This window comes from Protopterus annectens, chromosome 1.part1 (genome assembly GCF_019279795.1).
Source record: "Protopterus annectens isolate FY-2018-M chromosome 1.part1, PAN1.0, whole genome shotgun sequence".
Taxonomy (NCBI): domain Eukaryota; kingdom Metazoa; phylum Chordata; order Ceratodontiformes; family Protopteridae; genus Protopterus; species Protopterus annectens.
The window spans coordinates 522,167,652-522,183,435 of NC_056726.1; the positions used below are offsets into that span (position 1 = coordinate 522,167,652).

General features: G+C 44.1%; 1 protein-coding gene across 1 annotated transcript in view; it reads right to left on the bottom strand.

Moving 5' to 3' along the window:
* Positions 1–15,784, bottom strand: part of MAP3K5 (mitogen-activated protein kinase kinase kinase 5) — a 2,923,819-nt gene that overhangs the window by 1,792,763 nt on the left and 1,115,272 nt on the right. The gene's annotated exons all lie outside the window — the stretch shown is intronic.

Genomic DNA, 15,784 nt, shown 5'->3' on the forward strand with positions numbered 1-15,784 from the left:
AAATATTCTGGTAATTGTTTTTGTTTTTCTTTTGTCAGAAACGCCATCTGGGTGTTTGTGTCCAGTGTGGCACCCAGGAAAGTTATTTGTTGGGATGGTACGAGACTTGATTTCTGAATATTGACTGTGTATCCCAAGGCCTGCAGTAGGTGAATGACATAGTCCAAGTTTTTTTTAACAAGGCTTGTTGACTGTCCGCTTGTATAAGGCAGTCGTCCAGGTAAGGGTATATTTGTATCCCCTGAAGTCTGCAATGTGCAATTACTGTTGCCAGGCATTTCATGAACACTCTGGGTGCAGTAGATAAGCCAAAGGGCAATGCTGAGAATTGATAATGCTCTGAGCCTGCAAGAAATCGGAGGTATCTTCTGCAACTTTGTCTGACTGGGACATGCAGGTATGCCTCCTTGAGGTCCAGAGTTGCCAGCCAAGACCCCTTGCCCAGCATGGGAAGGAGTTGCTGTAAAGTCAGCATTTTGAATTTTGGCACAATAAGGTAAGTATTCAGTGCGGACAAGTCCAGAATGGGTCTCCATTGGTTCTCTTTTCTTGGAACAAGGAACAGTCTTGAATAAAATCCTTGGCCTTGTTCTGCAGAAGGAACCTTTTCTATTGCTCTTATTTGAAGTAGGTTTGTTATTTGTTTGAGTGCCTCTGCCCTTTGATTTGGTGTCAGGTTTGGCCTGCCATGTCCTGTTGGTAGTGTATGAAAATGGAATCTGTATCATTTGTCTATTATGTCCAGTATCCATTTGTCCTTTGTAATATTGTGCCAATTTTGAGAGAATAAAGATAATTTTCCGCCCAAAGTGCTTCTAATTGAGCCCTGGATGGCGGAGTCAAAGTCAAGTCATTGAGATTGTCCCTGCGGAGCAGCGGAAGGTCCTGCCCCACCTCTCTGGTTCTGAGGCTGCCACTGACGTCCTCTGTAGGAGCCTCGAGTTTGCCCTCTACCTCTGCCACGTCTGTTTTTGCCTCTTTGAAATTTGTCTGTGTCTGGAAAAGACCAATGCTTAGAAGGCCAATTCCTGCTGAATCTTGGAGGCTGTACCTGGAGGAAATCTTTGACTGTTTGCACTGATTTTGCCTTTTCCTCTATTTTCTTTAAAACCTCTTGTGCAGTAGCACCAAATAGCTTATGTTTCTCTAGTGGTGCGTCCAAAAGCTTAATTTTCACATGGTCTGGCAATGTTTGCTCCTTTAACCAAGCATGTCTGCGTATGACCGCACCTGTCATTGCTGCTCTACATGAAGCTTCCAATGCATCATATCCACACTGAAGGAAATGGTTGCTAACCTGCTGAGTATTATGAACCAATTCCTGTAACCCCTTTCTATCTAATGGTTCAGGGGAAGCCAATCTCTTTTGCAAGTCATCCAACATGTATTCCTGATACTGAATCATATGAAATTGACAATTTAATGCTCGCATAGAAAGGGTGGAAGATGTATATACTTTTTTGCCTCACCTTTCTGAAGGCCTAGAATCTCTTTCTGAAGGAAGTGGATTTTTAGCAGTAGTGGAAGAAGCCCCTTTAGGCCCCTGAGAAATAGTTTCAGGGTCAGCAGTATGGCCCTTGTACAGAAACTGATGTGTGTCTGGGACCCTGTAGTACCTGTCTGGCTTGACAGGAGCAGGGGGGAAGGAGTCAGGGGAAACACTAGATTCTAAGTACACATCATCTAAAACATTTAAAACTGGAGGAATAGCTAAGGGTCTATGCTGAGGTAGCTTTAAAAATTCCCTTAACCTTTTCCTAGATTCTGAGTATTCTTGGCCTTGCCATTTGAAGTGTTCCCTCATGGAATGAAGCGTTTCCCCAAAGGAAAACTCCTCAGGAGGAGAAGCAGAGGGAATGGATTCCTCCGCATCAGAATCCTCGTAGGCCGGGAAGGCCTCCTCCTGGTAGTCTGAATGTGCAGAATCACCTGAGGCCTCATCGGAGGACTGGGGATCTACCTGCGCAACCCTAGGCCTCTTGACAGAAGGGGGCTGAGAGTCTCTTTCTGGATGTGGCTGAGAACCCCTAATTAAAGAGATAAGGTCCTCAGCTAAACTTAAAATTTGAGAACCAGAAGTGGATCCCAGAGAAACAGATCTTGGATGTAGAGACTTAGCCTGTTTGGCAGCCTTAGCATGTGTGTAGGCCTTAATGGACATAGACACTGGAGGCATGGCAGCCCCACGTGCTGGAGTAGTCATCCACTGAAATGGTGTCAGGAATATCCTGGGCTACGGTCTCAGAGGGGAGAACAGAAACCGGCACCGAGCTGGCCTCCGGTACCGAAGTAACCGGTGGGATGGTGTCGTCGGTCTGTAGCGGTTGTAAAACTGGCTCAGAAGAGACCGAGACACTCGCGATAGGCCTAAGCGTGGTGTCGGCCGAGACAGTGGACCGCGGATGTCGGTCCTTATCCTTCCGTTTTTTAGGTAAATGTGCTGTCGGAAGTTCCGACGGCATGATATAACAAAAATCTTCCCCAAAATAATCCTGTGCAAACTCTGCCCGACACCTAAGAGTGCGTTTATGGAGAGAAGCACAAGCTGTACAGGCCGAGACGTTGTGTTCTGGGCCTAGGCAGGGTAAGCAGTAAGAGTGGAAATCCTTATGAGGTATTTCTTTCCCACAAGTTAAAGAATTATTAACTTTTACAGTTTTATCTGACATCGGCTGAGGCAAGAAAAGGTCCCCAACGGGGTACTTAGCTTTTTTGAAGACTTCAGTAGCTGAAAACACAGGAGCTGGCCGACCGGCACTTGCGAACTGCTTCTGCTTCGGGCGCCACGTGGCAAGAAAGACTGAAGAAAATGGCGTCGGCTGATGCTTTTATACCCCAGGCGCTCTGACGTCGGGGAAAGGGCGACATCAGCCGACGCCGGACCAGGACTTTGGAATCCGGCCGACCGAAGGGCTGCCTGAGGCAGGACAACCCATATGTCAGGACTGCAGTTGCATCCTTGAAGGACATCCACACTCACTACAATTCCAGTCTCACATAGACCTACCACGACAGCAAACCAAACACAAACACACAAAAACATACTCGGAAGTTCTAAATAAAAATCTGCCTAAGCAGCAGAGACCTCCAAAGCAGACACCCAAGCAACCGCTACCCCAAAACAAAACACATGCAACACATAGCTCACAAAGCCAGTGTGCCGAACAGTCACAGCCCTTAAGGCTAAACAACACACCTGATGCACTTGTAATAGGTGACTATCGTCAGGCACACTGACGTCCCGCTCACCAGGCTGAACAAGGAGAAAGTCAAGGTGAGCTGCCTGTAGGGCGCTAGGATCCGCCACATAACACAAGCACTCAGGTCACTCCAAGGCAAGTACAAATATGGCTCAGTCATTGTCCATGATGGTGTGAATGACCTGAGACGTACCTCCCTGGACTACATGAAGAGAGACATAGAGGAGCTCTCTGAACATGTAGCCCAGGCCGGTATGACCCTGACCTTGAGTAGCATCTTACCCTCACCAAGAATGATGTCACAATATGAAGACAAGATGATCAATTTCAACAATTGGCTTACGTATTGGTGTCATTCAAAGGGGATCCAATGCCTGTCAGCCTGGGATGACATGCTCGACAAGCCACGATGCTTCGCAAGGGACGGCTTGCACCTGTCACCCCTGGGCTTTCGGATATTGGCAAAGGCCCTTGCCACCCCCATAGTGCCTTTTTTACGCAAGGCTCAAAAGACAAACCCACCTCCATAGGTATCACAAGGGATAAGAAACTAAGAATAATGCTACTCAACGCCAGAAGTCTAAACCTCAAGATGCACGCACTCGAAACTCTCCTTAGCATGGAGAACACAGACATCTGTGCAGTAACAGAAACCTGGTTCAAGGCTCCCGAGAGCACCCCAGCACTACCAGGTTATACCTCATACCATGCTTTTCGGCCCCAAAACTTGGACCGAACCACAAAAAGAGGGGGAGTATCAATATTCGTCAAAGATACCCACACCTCCAGGTTGGTGGCACAGCACGAAGCATCAGAGACTATCCATGTGCAACTAACAGTGGGTAAAACTGCCTTCCAGTTTATAGCCTGCCACAGACCACCCTCCCAAACCCAGGAACACCCACTCGGCCTTCCTGAAAACACTGGAAAATATGAAGGTCTCTCTAAACACCATTATATTGGGCGACTTCAACTACCCAAACACAGACTGGGAGCATTACTCTCGCTCCAACACCCTAGCCCAAAGGTTCCTAGAGTTTATAAACTCAAATGCTATGGAACAACTTGTTACCACTCCCACAAGAGGGGAAAAAATACTGGACCTGATCATCACCAACATGGGGGCTCTATGCTCCAGACCAGAAGTGTATCCCTCACCGGTAAGATCAGAACATAAACTAATCTCACTGGATATTCACATACCGACCCCACCCCTGCCCAGAAAACCACAGTGAAAAACTTCTCTAAAGCAAATTTCACACTCCCTCAAAACCGAGGTGGAATCCTTCAAAGCCCCTGGGCCTGTGGAAAATACGGCCCAGACCGCAGAATCCTTTATAAACGCATTCTATGAACACCTTCAGGAATGCATGGATCATGCAATCCCAAATAAAACCAAGACCCAATCCTCCAAAAGCAGGCGTCCTGTCTGGTGGACCCCAGCCATAAACAAACTATACAACAGAAGGAGGAAGCTACTACATGATAGAGCAAAATCCCAAAAAGGGAAGGCATCTCTGATCAGTATTAGCAAAAAACTACGGGCACTCATAAAATCGTCTAAGGCAAGCTTTGAGAGAAAAATTGCACAGGATACTAAGAATAATCACAACGCTTTCTTTAGTTATGTTAGGAAGCTGGGTGGAAATTCCCAGATATGCTCAGAATTAGTCCAAAATGACAAAAAATACACCAAACCCACAGACATTGCCAACATCCTAGCTGACAGGTTCAGCGCAAACTTCTCCCCCCCCTCCCCACCAAAAGGGCAAATATCTATCCCAGCAGAGTGCTGCCCCCTGACATCTCAGATGCTCAGGTAACAGCCACCCTTCTCCAAAGCAAAAAACACAGCATCAATGGGACCAGACGGTGTCCCGGGCTGCATCCTACATGAACTCCAAGAAGAGCTAAACCCAAACATATAACTACTGTTCAATCTCAGCCTTACTACAGGATATGTACCCAAAAGAGTGGCGTACAGCAACAGTGGTCCCTCTTCACAAAGGTGGTGCCTCAACGGATCCTGGAAACTATCGCCCCATAAGTCTGACTAGCTTGGTCTGTAAAGCTATGAAAAGGATCATCATGGACCTCATAAATAAAAGATATTGGGGACCTACAGACACTGGATCCTACCCAGTTCAGCTTTAAGGGCAGATCCTGCCTCTTAAACCTGGTCGATTTCTTTGAAACAGTCACCAAGGCCATTGACGAGGGGAAGGTGGTCCACACAGCCTACCTGGACCTCGCAAAAGCCTTCGATACAATACCCCACTCGGGCATTATAGATAAGCTCACCAGCTTAAATATAAACCCCTATGTCACTAGATGGGTTGCAAACTGGCTCAAGGACAGAACCCACATGGTTAGAATTGCTAGAGCCATGTCAGACTCCAAACCAGTTACAAGTGGTGTCCCACAAGGCTCAGTCCTGGGACCTCTCTTGTTCGGTATACATTTCTCAGAGGTACAGGCCAACACGGAAGGACTGTGGCTGACCAAGTTCGCAGATGACTGCAAACTAGGCGCCATAATCGACTCTCCAGCCGACACAAACATCCTACAAAAGGGCCTCATAGAAACAGACAACTGGTGCCAGAGCTATGGCCTCAAGCTAAATGCCAAAAAGTGTATAGTCATCCCCTTTGGCAGAAACAAAGTGCCCAAAAATTACCACATAGGTGGTAATCCATTAAGTACAGAAGAAGTAATTAGGGACCTGGGGACCCAAGTTGATAGCAATCTCTCAATTGAAAACCACGTAGCCAAAGTGGTTAGAAAAACATTTTATATAGCCCACCTAATCATGAAGGGATTCACATCTAGATCAGGGGAGGTCATCGTGCCTCTTTACTCATCCCTCATCAGGCCCATAATTGAGTACAATGCCCCTTTTGGGATGTACCTTACCAGACACCTGCAGCAACTGGAAAGACCCCAAAAGTACCTCACCAAGAGGATCAAAGGGCTCAAACAGATGCCATATGCTGCCCGGTTAAAGAAACTCCGGCTCTACTCAGTGGCATACTGCCTGCTCAGAGGCAATCTGTGCCTGATGTATAAAACCATGTCCAACCCGGAATTAATGGACATGCTGCACCTAAGAAAATCCAAATCCCATCAAGCTACGTGCTCGAGAGACTTGAACCTCAGCACTGAAATAAATAGGACATGCTGGAGGGACAGATTCATAACCCAGAGGCTCCCTTCACTCTGGAATAAAATCCCAGTCCAGGTTAGGCAGAGTCCCTCATTGACTCTCTTCAAGAGGAATCTTGATGAGTGGATGGGAGATTGTAGGTTTACCCCGGGTATCACTTCTGTGTCACTGTTAGACAGAGGCACAGTATACTAACCTCGAAAAAGGGCATAGCAAAATTCATTTAAAATGGGTGGCGAAAGCCAAACACACTCTGGCTAGGCTTATAAATGCCCTAGGGCAGATAGCCTAGTATGAACCTATGAACCTAAGTGAACTTCTCTGCTGCTTTTATTATACATTACGCTGAACATATGTTTAGTATCTCAGCGAGTCTTGTTCCAAAGCCAGATATACATATGTAAGGCCATAAAAGAATATCTATTTTAGCTGTCATTTATTCAGATGTTAAGGCACCCTGTACAGTATTTTATGTTCTTAGGAAAATCGTATGCTGCCCTTGTGTAAAGTTTCTTACTCTTAGGACTTCTTTGACATTTGCTGCCTCACTATAGTATTATATTTACTTTTACCACTATATATTTCCAGGTTAGGTTATTTCTGACAATTATACAGCATAAACATAATATTTTCCATGTATTCTGTCTTAACTACTGCACAAAAATACATAACACACATGATATACATACATAGATAATATATGCATATTACTATACAAAAAGTTGCTATGCTTTTTTAAACTTTTATTTATTTTTGTTCCTGTAGTGCCATAGACACTCTCACTTTTGATTTCCATGCCTTACCTATTGGGTTAACTAGACACGGTCTGTTTTCAGGAAAGACTCAAGGTGGTATTTGACTGGGAATATTCACCTACTCCTTGGATAAGTGCCATGGGATGTTACATTCCCTCCAGTGTTACCAGCAACTTGTGCATGTCAGGCCTCAGTTTAATGCCATATCTTAAGGACAGCACTTCAGGTGTATAGCACCCGTTTATGCTGTATTAAAGTAGTAGTAGTAGAACAAATCTAATCAGCAAATGTTAGGATAAAAAAAAGCAGCCTTCTGATCATCTTCTTCTCATCAAAGACAGATGTGCTAACTGCTGAGCCACTGACACTTGTTGGGATGCCAGGAAGTGCAAAAGGTTGTGGGTTCTATCCCCTACATTGTTGTGTCATAGTGTTTGGCTCTTCAGTTTAATTCTCGGGTGAGTCTAAATATCCTCCTTTTAACCACTAACTGCGTTCCCTTATACACCCCAAAAACATGCATTAAGTAATGCTGGTGATCCTCTAAATTGTCCATAGATTTAACAGCAAAGTAAGTTTGTGTGTGTGTGTGTGTGTGTGTGTGTGTGTGTGTGTGTGTGTGTGTGTGTGTGTGTATCCTGTAATGGGCTTGTGTCCCATTCAGGATGAGTTCCTATGACTTCCATATCAGAGTCCTGAGATAGGTTCCAGCTCTTTCATGACCCTGTACTGGATTAAAAATATAATTACATAATGAACAAATTAATAAAAACATTGAAGAAAGGAAGGAGAATATCCCCAATGTCTTGACCAAGTTTCCCCTCTTCCATACAAGTTATTACCTGAAATTTTATTTAATTTTATTTATTTTACATTTGTTTACTGTGAAAGTCCAACTGGATATATGTCCATTTTAAGCGGAGGCCCGGGGAGAAAAGCTCCAGAAAGCAGAGCACAAATACATTAGGAAGGATCCACCACATAACGCATGCACTCAGGTCACTCCACAAGTAGTACAAATATGACTCTGTCATTGTCCATGTTGGTGTGAATGGCCCGAGACGTACCTCCTTGGACTACATGAAAAGGGACATGGAGGAGCTGTCTGATCTTGTAGCCCAGGCAGGTATGACCCTAGCCCTGAGTAACATCCTGCCATCACCCAAAAGGATACCACAGTACAAGGACAAAATGATTGACTTCAACAATTGGCTAAGCTTCTGGTGTCATTCCAAGGGGATCCAGTATCTGTCTGCCTGGGATGACATGATCGACAAGCCACGATGCTTTGCCAGAGATGGCCTGCACCTGTCGCCCCTGGGATTCCGGATACTGGCTAAGGCTCTAGCCACCCCTATAGTGCCTTTTTTAGGCAAGGTTCAAATGACAAATTCACCACCCTAACAGGTACAGGCAAGAAGAATCTGAGGGTATTGCTACTCAATTCTAGAAGTCTAAACCTCAAAATGCACTCTCTCGAGGCACTCCTTAAAATGGAGAACATCGACATCTGTGCAGTGACAGAGACCTGGTTCAAGGCTCCAGAGAGTACCCCATGCATTACCAGGCTATAATTCATACCGCACCTTTCGGCCACCTAACCCGGACCGAAACACTAAAGGCGGAGGCCTGCCCATATTCATTAAGGATATCCACACCTCCAGGCTAGTTGCTCAGCATAATGCATCCGAGATTATCCAAGTGCAACTAACTCTGGGCAAGACCGCAATCCAACTGTAGCTTGCTACAGATCCCCCACCATGCCCCAGGATTCCCACTCCTCATTTCTTAATACACTGGAAAATATTAGGGTACAACCTAACACCCTAATAATGGGCGATTTCAACTACCCTACCATTAACTGGGAAAATTACTCGTGTACCAACTCTTGTGCTCAACGTTTTCTGGAATTCATAAATTCCAATGCCATGGATCAAGTTATCCACACCCCCACCAGGGGCAGCAATATCCTAGACCTGGTTATTACCAACACGGGCAACCGGTGCTCCACACCAGAGGTCAATTCCTCGTTGGTCAGATCCGACCATAAGCTAATCACCCTAGACATCCACATCCCTCCCCCGACCCCCATTAGGGAAACCACAGTAAAAAATTTCTCCAAAGCCAGCTTCACGCTTCTTAAGACAGAAGTGGCAAACTTCATGACACCCATGCTGACGGACAATAGAGGTATGACTGCTGAATCCTACATAAATGCACTTTATAAGCACTTACATGAGTGCATGGATCGTGCAATCCCTAACAGAACCAAGATGCTATCCTCTAAAAAAAGGAAGCCAATCTGGTGGTCCCCTGCCATAAACAAACTCTACAACAGAAGAAAGAAACTGTTGCAAAAGAGAGTAAAATCCCATGATTGGAGAAACTCCCTGGTCAGCTTCAGTAAGAAGATGAGATCCCTCATAAAATCCTCCAAAGCTAGTTATGAAAACAAAATCGCCACTGACTCTAAAGACAACCACAAAGCATTCTATAGCTATGTCAAGAATCTCAATGGCAACACTCAGATCTGCTCTGAGTTACAGCACAATTGCATTAAATATACAGAACCAACGGATACTGCCAACATCCTGGCAGATAGGTTCAATGCTAACTTTACCCCCTCTGTCATCCCCTAAAGGGCCCATCTCTATACCAGAAGAATGCAAAGTTCCTGTAATCACAGCTGCACAGGTAAACACACTATCCAAAGCCAAGAACACAGCATCCATGGGACCTGACGACATCCCAGGCTGTGTTCTACATGAACTACAGAACGAACTGGCACCCCACATAAGTACCATGTTCAATCATAGCCTCACCTCAGGCTATGTGCCCACTGAATGGTGCACAGCGACAGTTATCCCACTCCACAAAGGGGGAGCCACCACAGACCCTGGAAACTACCGCCCCATTAGCCTAACGAGCCTGGTCTGCAAGGCTATGGAGCGTATCATCATGGAACTTATAAACAATGACATTGGTAATCTCCAAACTCAGGACACCACCCAGTTCGGGTTTGTAAAAGGCAGATCATGTCTCCTAAACCTGATAGACTTCTTTAAAGCAGTCACTAAAGCCGTAGATGAGGGTAAGGTGGTTCACACAGCCTATCTAGATCTCGCCAACGCTTTTGACACCATCCCCCACTCTGGAATTATAAACTCACTAAACTAGGTATAAATCCCTATGTCACAAGATGGGTTGCCAACTGGCTGACTGACAGAACCCACACTGTGAAAGTAGCAGACTCTAAATGCAGCTTCAGACCAGTGACAAGTGGAGTACCACAGGGTTCAGTCCTGGGTCCTCTCCTGTTAGGTATCTACTTCTCTGAAGTACAGGCCAACACAGAAGGTCTTTGGCTAACGAAGTTTGCAGATGACTGCAAACTAGGAGCCATAATCATAACTCCAAAAGATGTGGACATCCTACAAGAGGGCCTTGCTGAGACAGATGCCTGGTGTCAAAGCCATGGCCTCAAGCTCAATGCCAAAAAGTGCATCGTCATTCCTTTTGGTAAAAACTCATTACCCATGAAGTACCACATAGGTAGTAGTCTACTTAACACCGAAAGAGTGATAAGAGACTTTGGGACACAGGTGGACAGTAGTCTCTCCTTTGATAATCACATCGCCACAGTAGTCAGGAAATCCTTCCATGTGGCATACCTCATCACAAAAGGTTTCTCATCCAGGGAAAAAAAGAGGTCATTGTTCCCCTCTACTCGTCATTCATTAGACCCATTATAGAGTACAATGCCCCTTTTGGCATGTACCTCACAAGACATCTACAACAACTGGAAAGGCCACAGAAATACCTCACAAAGAGGATTACCGGCCTCAAAGAGATGCCCTATACAGACCGTCTCAAAAAACTGCAGCTTTACTCCTTTGCATATCGCCTACTCAGAGGCGATCTCTGCCTAACACACAAAGCTATGTCAAACCCAGAGCTTTTAGACATGCTCCACTTAAAGAAATCCCAATCCCTATGAGCTACATGCTCTAGGGACCTAAACCTTGTCACCACAATAAACAGAACATGCTGGAGGGATAGATTCCTGTCCCAGAGACTTCCCATACTCTGGAACAAACTACCTATCTATATCAAACAAAGCTCCTCATTAGCACTGTTCAAGAAAAATCTTGATGATTGGATGGGAGATAGGAAATTCACCCCGGGGATCACTTCTGTGGGTCTGCTCGACAGTGGCACAGGAAAATAATTTTCTTGGGTGGCGAAAGTCAAGGTACCTTTGGCTAGGCTTAAATAGGCCCTAGGGCCAATAGCCTAGTACCTACCTATGAATAGAAACATTTACAGATAAGCATAATATGCAGTTTTCAGTAGGGTTACAAACTTAGATAAAACATAGTAGACAGCATCAAAATCATGCGGCTTCAGTTTCAGACAATAATACACACAGTTATGGGCCATGTCCCATCAAGAATTCATACACTTATTAAAGTATATGATTGAAATGCTTAGGGAGAGTTTGCAGGAAAAGCGGGTGGTGATTAGTCGGGGTTTAAGCAATGAGATTGCCAATGCTGTTGGAAGTGTAGTTTGAGACCTTTTTTGAACTGGGTTAAGGAGGACTTGTGAGTACGTTCGGCAGGTAGCATATTCCAAGTTTTGCCTACTGAGTTGGGGAACAGAGTCCCCAGCCACATTTATGCTCTTAGTTGTTTGTACTAGCAGTCTGTTAGTAGACCGTAGTGACCTCAGGTTGCTGTATGGTTTGATGATCTTTAGTGCTGGTGTTTTTTTCGGGTTGATATAGTATTTTGTGGGTTATTATAAGTTGGTTGTATCGGAGAAGACTGGACCACTCCAGCCATCCTAGTAGTTAGGTTGATACAATGGGGGTTCCTCGATGTAGCACCTGTTGCAAATCTAGCAATATGGTTGCAACAACTAGCAAGTTTGGTTAAGGGTGGCTTGGTTCAGGTTAGTGAAGAGGGAGGAGGCATAGAGGAGGGTAGAAAGTAGGTGGGACCGAGCGATAGTGGTTCTTGCAAAATGAGTGAGGAAGGGTTTGATCCTGTATAGGGAGCCCAGTTTTTTGTTGACAGATTTGAAGGTTTGTTTGACATGGATATCATATTTTAGGGCGTTATCGACTGCGATGACCAGGAGTTTTGTGCAAGTATCTGGGGATATAATTGCGCCATTGTTGGAACTTATAGTAAAGAATGGTGAGGAGGATTTGCAGGTGGGGGAAATATGAGCAGTTTAGTTTTGTTGGGGTTTAATAGAAGCTGACAGTTTGCAAACCTTTTTTTACATCATTGAAAGTATTCTGGGTTAAAGTCATAAGCTCAGTTGAGGAAGAGGCAGTACATATTAAAGTAGAGTCGTCCGCGTATTGGATGCAGGTGGCCTTGGGAGTGATGGTGGGTAGGTAATTGATAAAGACTGAGAAGAGTAGTGATCCTAGTATGGAGCCTTGGGGGACTCCTAAAGTAATGGGTAGATGTGTAGATAGAGTATTCTGCCATAAAACTGCTTGTTGTCTTATCAGACAGTAAGATTGGAACCATTTAATAGAGCTACTATTCAGTGACAGTTCTTTCAGGGTATGGAGAAGCAGTTGGTGACCACATCAAAGGTCTTAGAGAGATCTAGGAAGAGAGCAGAGGTAAGTTTATTATTGTTTTGGTTGATGTTGATAGAGTTAGAGAAGGATGGGAGGGCTGATGTGGTGCTGTGGTGTGGCCTAAAACCATGCTGAGAGTTGGACAGTAGTTTATTTTGGATGAGATAGTGCATTAATTAGTTGTGGATGCACTTTTCCATAACTTTGGCCAATGGTGATAGTATGGCTATTGGTCGGACGTTTGAGAGGTCTAAAGAATTCCCTCCTTTATGAAGGGGAATGACATGGGAAACCTTCCAGAGAGAGGAGATAGTGGCTTCAGTCAAGGTGCGGTTTATTATGATCAAGACAGGGTATGCAATGGCATATGCCCCTTTTTGTAAATATTCTGGGGGGAGGATATCAGCTGCCAGGGTAGTGGGCTTTAGTTTGTTAATTAGAGATCGGATGGTGGATGTAGTTACAGGTTGGAAGGCGAAAAGGAGTTGGGTAGTGGTTCTGGAGGAGTTTTGAAAGGAGCTGGTGGGGGGTAGTTGGCTAGCTAGTGATTGAATGGTTTTGGTAAAAAAATTGTTAATGATGATAGCAGTTTCCTCTGGAGTTTTAAGGTCGCAAGTTGGGGGGGTGAGGGTGGAGCAGTTTATGTTGAAATATGAAATTTCGATACTCAGGCTCGTACCATAAGAACTATAGTTTACAGAAGGAAGATTAATGATAATTTAAAAATACTGAAAATAGAAATCAAAAGATACTAAAAATAAACACAATAAAAATAGATAATTTGAAAGCTTTTACAGCAGAAAAAAACAATACAACAACAGGAACAGGCTTGGAGATATAAGGATATATAACAAACAGTAATAGGAGGAACATGTAAAAAAAAAAAAAAAAAAAAATGAACCTTCGGTTCGCATTAATATTTTGAAACTGAAATGGGAACTACCTGGCAAGTGGTTCCATGTACACTAAGACTTGCTTTAATTCATTATATTATATTCTTACTATGCGTTTCCAACTTAAGCATAAACTATGCGTTTCCAGTTTAAGCATAAATTTACAAGTCATACCATATATTACCATGTCACAGCAGAAACACTTCAATATCACTAGTTACTTACATTTCTTTTGCTACATGCAAACAATAAAACAATGCAGCTATCTCCTGTAATAAAACTGACTACACAAACTCCAGACCTGTGGCTACGTTATTACTGTAACTAGGTTGTGGTGAAGGTTGGATCTGCCCATGTGCAAGGCACAATTTTAACTGCCAAAACTTTTGCAGATCTCAAATTTTTGCTCACATTTTAGATTTTCTGGTAAATCACCACAGATTGTAGTCAGCCAATAATGCCAGTCTTTTAAGTTTCAAGCTTCATATTGTTTACAAAATACATGTTGATGCAAAACCTATTCTATTAATTTTGTAAGTCAACTAGAGCTTTTAGTTTTATGCAAAATTCTTGGGCAAAGAAGTCGAGAGGTATGGCTGAAGGTGTCAGGGTGCACAATCAGCAGTGCTAAATTGTCGATCAGAAGAGACTACAGTATCCATGATTCAGTTAAATTGCTGTGGAACTGCACTTTCACTGATTGGAAGTCATTAAACACCAACTGGACATTTCAAAAATGTATGTTTATAATACTTTTAACTGTAGCATGCAGGTTTAAAGCTTAAAATATTTTTTTGGCTCCACAACTTTGAGACTCGTAGCTTTGTCCCTGATTTTCCCTCATATTTTTTCCATATCACTTACAAAATGTTTTAATTGACTAATACTCAGTAATTTATCAGGTAGAGTGAGTCAATAATGCACATGTGGATATACATTTCCTTACCCTGTTTTTCTTGAATTTAGAGTGAGTGTTAGCCTTCACTTTCCCCAGTTAGTGTCCATTTCAGTTACAGGATGTCTAACGGACGTTTAAGTTACAGGACGTTTACCTCTCCTTTTCTATCCCTGTCTTTATCGGCCATTTTTAGTTAGAGGACGATTTCCTTTTAAAAAAAAAAAAAAAAAAAAAAAAAAAAAAGGTCTTCCTGTCTTTTCAAGGTTTCTTCTCTGTCTAAAACTACAGGCTTTCTGGCATGCTTGTGAGAGTATGTATTTCTTCATTTTTCTCTTAGTTTAAAATGTTGCAAAAATAGGAAGGGAAACCTCTTGGTTTCAAAAAGTGCAAGCAGTTTGGAAAGATGATGCCCCTCAATGATTCACACTCTGTGCATTGCTTGGGGCCTCTTCACTTCCATATGCCATGGTTTCAACCAGAGGGGTCTGTCTTATGGAGTGCAAAAATAAGCTTATTTTGAAGGGACTGCTGAAAACTCCCTTCTCTGTGGCTATATCACCAGAGTCCGCTACCAAATCTGACAAGGTTGAGAAAATTCAAAAAGTACTTCAGTGCCAAAGTACTCCCTGGAGCCAAAGCAAAAAGTTCCTAGACCATCTGCACCAACAGAACCCTAGGAGCAGACAGTCATTGCTGCATCCAAGACGTCAGAGAAGTTGGAACCCTCGGATCAGACATCTTTGGCGCCCACAGAATTCGGATATCGGAGCCATTCACCTTCACTGGAACAGATACCTTCTTGTCTCCCATCACCCTTTTTGACAAAGTCCAGATCTCCTATCCATTCTACTCGGTCCACCAGGAGTTTGTCCGATGAAGATATGAATAGGGTAGTGCAGAGGCTGCTAAAGACACTGACCCTGGCCAAGCTGTTATTGGATCTCAACCCAAAGAAACTGGATCACACACAGTCCTCCCCTTTGGCGCATGCTCTTCTGCCAATCTGTCCCTTGGTTTCGAAGTGGGAAGATTCCGACATCCAACTTATCACTGTATCAGATCTGGGACCCATAGGTACCTCGTATCCAATGTCTGCCCTAGTCATTTCCGCCCAGTCTGGCCAGGAGAAATCTAGGAGCTGACACTCTCCAGTCAGGTCAATGTAGCCGGTTCAGATCTCCCTGGATCAGACCCTGCCTGTGGGGGCTTCGGAGTGGGTGAGTTGGTACCTACCTCTGCTTTGGAGCTTCTGTCTCCTGCACTGGAGATTCCT